The sequence below is a fragment of the Microplitis mediator genome, chromosome 10 (assembly GCF_029852145.1).
Source record: "Microplitis mediator isolate UGA2020A chromosome 10, iyMicMedi2.1, whole genome shotgun sequence".
NCBI classification, from domain to species: Eukaryota; Metazoa; Arthropoda; class Insecta; order Hymenoptera; family Braconidae; genus Microplitis; species Microplitis mediator.
This window is the reverse complement of record NC_079978.1, coordinates 5,811,830-5,820,559: the sequence shown is the minus strand read 5'-3', so window position 1 is coordinate 5,820,559 and position 8,730 is coordinate 5,811,830. Positions and strand designations below refer to the sequence as shown.

Below are 8,730 nucleotides of genomic sequence, written 5' to 3'. Positions count from 1 at the left end.
ACTTGTTACTGCTGTTGCTGTTGCTTCGTGATAAAGAATTTCACGCGCTTACCCATTGAAACGAGACACCGGGAACTCCGCCGGGAGATTTACATTCTTTCTCCCGTCAGCTAAAGTCGAATGACTCGTTTTGTGGAAATGACATGATTGTGGGATATAATTTTTCAGAAGCGCATGAGTACAGAATAAAAACTTTTTTTTCTTTGCTTTACATTATTGTGGAAATTTTTTACGACTGCTGTAATGATGTATGTAAGCTCTGCTATTGTGAGTTGTAATGGAAAAAATTTACAAGCTTCTAATTGGAATATTTCTGACAAATTGGCTTTCATTATTGCATTAAAAATTTTTTAAATTGAGCATTAAATTAAAAAAAAAATGTGGGTCTATAAAAAATATATAACAGCAGAATCGACTTAAAATCTTCTTGTACATCTACTTCACTTCAATATAATGTCTTTAACATTAAACCCAATTGCAAGTCTCTATTCGCTCTCTCAGGCGAACGAACCCATGCGTCACCGACTATCGATTCCATTTAGACAATGAACTTTCATTCCACCGGGAATTTTATTTTTGTTCCATGTGCAGTAAAAAAAAAATCTAAAATAAAAACTAAAACAACCTACAGAAAGATACAACAGTATCGTAAGAAAAGCAAAAGTCGTCCGGAGGCGCCCTCGAGACCGTCGACGTTTCCGAGCGCAAGCTCTGGTGCCCGACGAGCGCATGTCTGAGCTCCGAGGATCGACAGAAGGGGTAGTCGTGAGCGTAGACACTGAATCGGCTCAGGGGTAGTGGTACGAAGCAACCCTCGCTCTCGTACCCGGGGGTGTTTCCATGGCTACGGCGCTCGCGCCTTGACATTGACAAATGGCCGGCCGAGGGTGAGCTGAACAGCGGTGCTTTTACATATGCAGGGACACCCATTTGTCCATTCAGGGTGCGAGAGGACCCAAACCAAGTGCTCACTCTCACTCACTCACTCACTAGACCTCGGGCTTACTTTCTGGCCTACTGCACTTCTGATTGTGAATAACTATTAACGCCCGTAATATTTTTATTTTATCTTCCCATCTGAATTTTATGAATTAAAAAAAAAAACAACTCAAATAATCAATAATAATAACTTAAGTAAAGTACTTATGGATAAATAAATTACTGCCTAATACAAAAAATTCATCACTTTATTTTTTTTTTAATCAAACAAATGAACAAAATTGATAATAAAATTAATAAAAATTTCTTTAGGTACATTAGATGATATTCGTGGTTATAATGATGTCCCAAGAGGGAAAACGATACTCTGAGAAGGTATTTCGTAACACCCTCCAAGTGAGGAAATATAACGATAGAGTATTATAGTTCTAGAGTGTATAATATACATATATATATGTATAGAGTCTGTGGTGTGGCACAAAGACTAAAGAGACGTGGTAGAATAAAGCTCACCATAGTCATTGGAGCATATAGCAACCAGACAATTCTATATCTCCCTAAAGTGGGCACTCCCTCGAGGAGAGTAGCAGCACCTAGCTCTAATATCTCATTACTGGTTACCACCAGTCAGTCTACTTGGCCATTACGAGATTGTTGTTTGCTCGTAGGCAGCGTATCAGCGTGATATATCGCCGCTATCCCACGACTTGTCAATTTCCACTAAACTCTCCGACTTTTTTCCCTTCAATCTTTAATTCATTTAACTTAACTGTATACGTATACTTACTTTGATTTTTTTATTTAATAGAGAACACGACGTGAACTGATTTAAGTCTCTAAAGGTCAGCTTTTTCATTTATTTAATTTGTTCTTTTATTTTTTATTAAAATATAAAATCGACAAATTAAATTTTATCATGCGTTAGTATGAAACGAACTACACAAAGTCGAGGATCGTTAAGTACGAGAGGTTGACAAGGATCGAGAAGGCGAAAATAATTGGTGTCTTTCCCGATTCTCGACTCCGGCTAACAAGGTCCATTTCCATGGAATAACCATCAGCGGTAATTGGCACCTACGGTCCCGGGCAACGTGCTATCCTTGCCAACCTATCATATTTCAGGGTTGCCTGTTAAAATGGTGTGCGACTAGTTTACCAAAGAAGATGAACGAAGAACGAGAGTATGTGAACACGAGAATAAAAGAGACTGAGAGAGAGAGAGATTGAGAGAGAAGGAGACAGGGTAATAGAGAAGGATCTGAGCTCTGGATAGAATGCGTGCAACAAACGCGCGTTTTATACTGAAACCACAATACCCTTTTGCTGAGTTAAGCCAAAAAGGGGATGAATAACAAAGCTTAACATCTACGATCCACTAACAATCCTCCGCCCACTGTCGGATATCACTAAAATACTCGAGATTTTCCGTGTGTAATAAATAATAACCAATTTAAGTTAAAGATTTTCGTCAAATCGTAAATTATTTTCAATATCTTTGACATCAAAAAAATTTTAAAACCAATTTACAGAAATTAATTTCAGCGTAACTACTAGTAAAAATATGAAAACTAATAGAAAATATACCAATGAGTTGTTCGTAATGAATAACATCGAGCTTCCATGAATACATAATCTCATATAAATATATATCCATCTGTAATAAACTAATATTTAAACATCGACGAATATTATTTATGGCGGCAGTCGATATCCAGTTTTACTCCAGTGTCTGTTGCGTCCCCAACTCTCTTTCTCCCTTTCTGGTTTAATCGTCAAAGATAAATATAAATGTATAAACATATATGTATATTCAGTGGTATATTTACAAAGGAGGAAAAAAATTCATTAAAATAATATTTTTTTTTTTAATTTATTTGCCATTTTTTTTTACTTAGGTGTCAATAGTCATCAATGCGCAAACAGTGGAAAAAATCTGATTCCATACCGATACAATAAATTTTAGCTTATTATACATCATCGTTATCATTAATCATTGTGTCAATAACGATAATAATTATCATTATCCTCATTACCATAAACGTCATAATCATATTATCATCATTCGTAATTATACAATTATTATTTATACATTATTTTTCTCATCTCTTACACGTGCTTACGGTTTTAAATCATTCTCAAGCAAATATTTTTTATTTATATTTATTACGCACTCATATACATCACACATTATTTTCATACTTACATCTATACATACATACATACATACATCCATATATATGTGCATTTTCGCCTGGTCGCTCAAGATCGCGGCGCATAAAAACTTGATTTAGTTTTTATACTTTTGTTTAAAACCCTCTAACGTGATTATTACTTAGAATAACTTACTTGTTATTTCGTATACATTTTTAAGGCGATGATTCAATCGTATGAACTCATTTTCTTATCAACGAACAGCCAATATGTCGAGCGTACATTTTTTTTTAATCGTCACTTTGCGTATGCCAACAAAATTAATTATCAAATCATAACAATTATTTTTATTACATTTAAATTTTGTTAATCATATTTCGATTATCGAGATCTTAAAAAATTTAAAAACTCATAAAATATATTCCCAAAGCACTGCATCAATTGCACAAAATCCATCAACGCACTCTCGAAGACTAGTAACTCAACTAGATCCGATCGCTAAGTCTAATAACAATAAATCTCAAGAAAGTCATTCGATATAAAAAATTACAGCTAAATACTCATCGAGTATTGGCTTTATATAAATAAAATGATTAGTTGCAGTGACATGGAAATTTCATTTGTTACAATACATAGTTTTATTATTATTACAAATATAAATACAAATATGATTAACAATTCAAACAATAGTAAAATAATTATTTATTTATTTAATAAGCAGTATCATGTCATTGTACGAGTACATAAAAGAGTGAACTGTCAACAAAATTAAACAATCTACTGATCAACAAATACAATTCGTAAAAAATTATTATGCCACTCTTGTTATCCACTTGACAATAAGATGATACTCATTATTATTATTAACTCACGTAATATAAATTATAAATTTTATTGAATTTATTTCCATTTATTTGTGTCCTCGCTGATTTACTTCCGTAATATGATTTTTTACTTTCAATGTACATTAATTTACAATCACTTTTAAAATCTTAAATAATCCATTAAATTATATCCTTATCATAAATAATTTTGACACATGTTTGTTTATAATATTAAATTATAATTAAAAATTTTATTGGGAGGTTTCAAAAATCAAATAAATATTTTTTGATTAATTTTTTATGTTTTTTAATGATAATAATAATTTTTAAATTAACCCTCGGAGTACACGCGGGGGCAAATTGACCCCACTTCACTTTTGAAGAATTATATCTCAAAAACTATGCATTTTATCAGAATGCAGTTCACGACGTTTTTTGTAGGTAAAACAATGCTCTTTTGAATACAACTATCATTCTTTCGAATTAACTAATTTTTAACGGTGAAAAAATTAATTAAAATCAAACCTAACGAGAAATATTTTAGAATAAAAAAAATTCTGAGGTCAAAATGACCCCCAGTGTACTCCGAGGGTTAAAAATTAATTTGGGAGTAATTTTTTTAGGGGAGGTTTGAAAAATGAAATAAATATTTTTCAATTAATTTTTTTTAATAATAATAATAATTTTTAAATTAAATTCATTGTAACTTTACGTTTTTTTTACTTGTTATTAGTAAATTATGATTAATCGGCATACACAATAATGACGATGACGACACGAACGACGGACACGATTAACGCCAATTAATCAAAAACCATTGAACGGTATTACATAGTAGACATTCACACCTGAGTCTTTCAGTATACGTGGGTATTTGTTTAGTATACTAAAACACCGAGTAATTTTGTAGAGCTCACAGCATTAATATTATCATTATTATTATTATTAATATCATTGAGATAAATCTATATATGTGTATAAATATATAGAACCATGTAGACAAACAAAATACAGTAATCACTTATTTTTTTTTATTTTGTTTCACTAAAATGTTTATTTATTAAATTAAATTCAAATTTAAATTTAAATAAATTACCGCGTCTCTACTCAACTATCGGCGTATTGAAAACATTTAAATATACATATATATTTTATATAAATGATTCATATTTGTTTTAATAAAACTTTACACTATTAATTCCTGTCGTGTAGGCGTATTTAAAATATTTATATATTTTTTTTATCTATAGTTTATCAGTGACCTTTATCTCGCCGCGCAAAGTACGTGAGGTTAATAAGTAAATACAGCAATAAACATCAGGACATTAGAGCCAAATTATTACATTAATCTATTAAAAAAATTTTTTAGATTTCATACTTAAAATTTATAAAAACCTATCAATTTATTATCCATAGCATTAACCTTTAAACGGTTATCGCGGTCTGACAGACCGCTAATCGAATTTAAAATTAATAAAACTTTGTTTAACATGCTTGGGTTAAAATATTAATTAATGTGAAGTTTCAAAATAAATAAAGTTTTTAGTATCATTAACTTCCCGGGTCAAAAATAAGACTTGATTTAGACTTGGTTTACCAAGCCGAAATTTGGAGCCGTTTTCCATAAGACAAACTTGATTTTTTTTACGGAGATATGAAATACATTGAGTTTTCGCCTTGGTTTAGACTTAACAAGCTTACTTAGTCACGACTGAAGACGAAAAAGATGAAATCAAGTCGAAATTGACTTGGTTTAGACTTATTCGACTTAAATTATAAGGCGAAAAAGTCAAAACTAAGGTGAAATAATTTTTATATATTGAGGTGGAAGTAAGGCGAATAAATAACTTTTTTTCGACTTGGTTCAGCAAGTCAAAAGTAAGGAGAATGACTATCGTGCTCGAAGTAAAGACGAATAAGTTCAAACTAAGATCAAAAAATACAAATAAGTCAAAACTGAGATGAAAAAAGTTCAAAAAGTTGGAAAAAAGTTGAGATCTTATCGAAAAATCGTCAGCAAACCGATAACTTCAAAAGAAAATAAGGCGAAGCGAGCCTGAATCAAGTTTTGTTTTTGACCTGGGTACCTAATCGTTCAAATAGTGACGTCATCAACGGATCAAAATGTCTTTTTCATGACAATATAGTTCTATTCATGTAATAGATAAAATCCTTTTTTCAAAAGTTAAAAACCCGAGTGTACTTCTGATAGCGGTCTGTCAGACCGGCATTACCCGTAGCGTGAAAATTTTTAGGGTTGCCGTTTAAAGGTTAAATAAATATAAAATAAATTTATACATCCAAATACTCCTTCGTAATTTTAGTTTACGTATTTTATGGATGATTGTATTAATTTATAAATACACAAATACTTTGACGTCTTTGAGAAGCGAGAATAAGGGACGATAGTGATCTGATGCGTAAGGACAATAATAATAATAGCAATAATAATAATAATATTAATAAGGAACGGATTGTGATTGGGCAAGTGTAGGAAATTCATCTGATATACAGTGGACATACATTTATATTTATTTTTGACAGTCATCAGTAAAATCATGTAGATATGCCGTATCTACTATCATGTAAATGCCAATAAAACATTAATTTTAAAATTTAACAAATTTTCACTTTAGTTTTTTTTTTCATAAATTCGTAAAATATCCGTTCGATCGTCCGTGAATAATAAATCATTTTTGTACGTTCTCGTATAAATTTCGGGCAGAACATTCATTAATGTGTTGATCAATCATCAATCATTAAATTTACTTTCACACACAACTCACCCGCATACATAATATTAACACACTGCTCTTCATTTAATAATCATTTAACTCACACTCTTACTCTTACTCTTACTCTCTGTTAATATTCTCTCGTAAATATAAATTTTAAAAGTCATTCTCTATAATTTAATATCATTCATCGATGCCTCATCTTGCCTCGAGCTCAATTTGAATTAACTATTTATACACAATATATTATAAGTTAAATTACAATAATTAATTTATTAATTAATTATCATATTTATTTGTTTTATTATTATTTCTAGGACGAGCAGTGTGGCATTCGTCTAGCTGAGTCGGACTCTGAGACGATCGAGAACATATTTTTCCCCATTTAGCCTTTACTTTATAATCAATTACTTAATCGCAAAACCCTCGTTCATTTATTTATCATTATTATTAATATTATTATTATTTTTTAATCATTCCATTTATTAATCTACCCAAGCGTAATTAACGCTCTTATTAAAACCATTACTCTTTTTTTAATTCATTATTTAGTTTTTTAATTATATATATTACAACGAGAGGATTCAGCGCATTTATATGTATATTTATAGTTACTTCGGTTTATTTAATATTATCAATAATAATTATAATAATAATAATATTAATATTCATAATAATAATAATAATTAAAATTATTAATAATAACTGTACAAATTTTAATGTCACCTAAGTCTTGAGAATGCCGACGCTCGATCTAAATCTTAAGAAAATTTTATTGATGCTTCCACGCCGAGTATTTGTTAACTAATTAATTTATTAATTAATAATCATAATTATTAATTAACTAATTGTTTTAAAATTTATTTTTTCAGATAAATCAAGTCAACACTCGGAGCGACGTTCGCGCCGCAGAAGCCACGAGCGCAGACATATCTCGTGCGAACACCAGGTAATGTACATGCCCGCTAATTGCCTATATATATTTATATATTTATATTTATATATAATTGTATAGTCTCTCGATTGCGATAGTATTAAAATTTAACATTTAATATCATCAATCACTACAATATTACACCGCAATATTTGTACAAAGAACAATCACATGAATTATTTCCCTCCACGGGAACCGAACATCACTTTATTTACTTTTATTTTATATTTTAAAATCCTTAAAACCTTTGGCCGCAAGTTATATTTTATTATTTTCGATTCGCCTTTTAGTGTCTGCCTTAAGTTCGTGGTTTCATTTTATAGTGATGGGTAACTCGTATCGTTTATTGAGAGACGAGTATATCTTCGGTTAGGTACGGTTCATGTGTACATTTGAGAGTGAATGTATCTTTTTACCTCTGATACGACTCGGAACGACAGCAACCAACAAAGTCTACCCAGTACTTGTTGTTGCTGTTGTTATTTTACTTTTATTTTTTATTATTTCGGGTTCTCGCTCGTTGCCACTTCATCTTGTCGCGGAGATTCGTTTACGATTCTCTCGAATCTGGTAAATCGAGTTTGGCTTGACTATTTTTCTTCTTTATTTAAACTTTTATTATTTAGGTTTTTTGTTCACTAATTTTTTTTTTACTTTATTCTTCATCAAGCTTTCTCGTCGGTCTTTTTAGTTTCACGATTGAAGCAACCAACTCCCGAGACGTGCGTCATTTCCGGTCGATCGATAGATACCAGGTTTCATCCCATTACTTGTTTTTTTTTGTTTTTTTTTATTGTATTTGTTTGTTGTTTCTTTTACTTTTGCTCACGGTGCTTCTCCATTTATCTAGGCGTTCAACTGCAATATAATTTACAATTTGTTAATTAAATATTAGCAGTTGATTTTTTATTATATTTAAACAAAGCTAATTTCGATACTCATTTATTTTATTATTTAAACAAACAAAAAAACATTTTTTTCATTTTTAAATTTTTACAAGAAATTTATTTGACACAAGAATTTTATTTGTTACAATCAATTGATTTAAAATTAAAATTTTATGATTAATGACAAAATTAGTTTATTAAAATTTAATTACTGGACTTTAACAATTCATTGAAATATTTGACAAAAATTTTAATTATGA

The 8,730-nt window shown here is 30.3% G+C and overlaps 1 protein-coding gene across 8 annotated transcripts in view; it reads right to left on the bottom strand.

Annotated features, from left to right (window-relative positions):
• Positions 1-3,061: 3,061 nt before the first annotated feature.
• LOC130676538 (homeobox protein homothorax) overlaps positions 3,062-8,730 on the bottom strand; it is a 263,375-nt gene continuing 257,706 nt past the window's right edge. For all 8 annotated transcript variants that reach the window (XM_057482847.1, XM_057482842.1, XM_057482844.1 and 5 more), the window contains one exon: positions 3,062-8,441. The gene's annotated coding sequence lies outside the window, so the exon portion shown is untranslated. The remainder of the gene's footprint in view (positions 8,442-8,730) is intronic.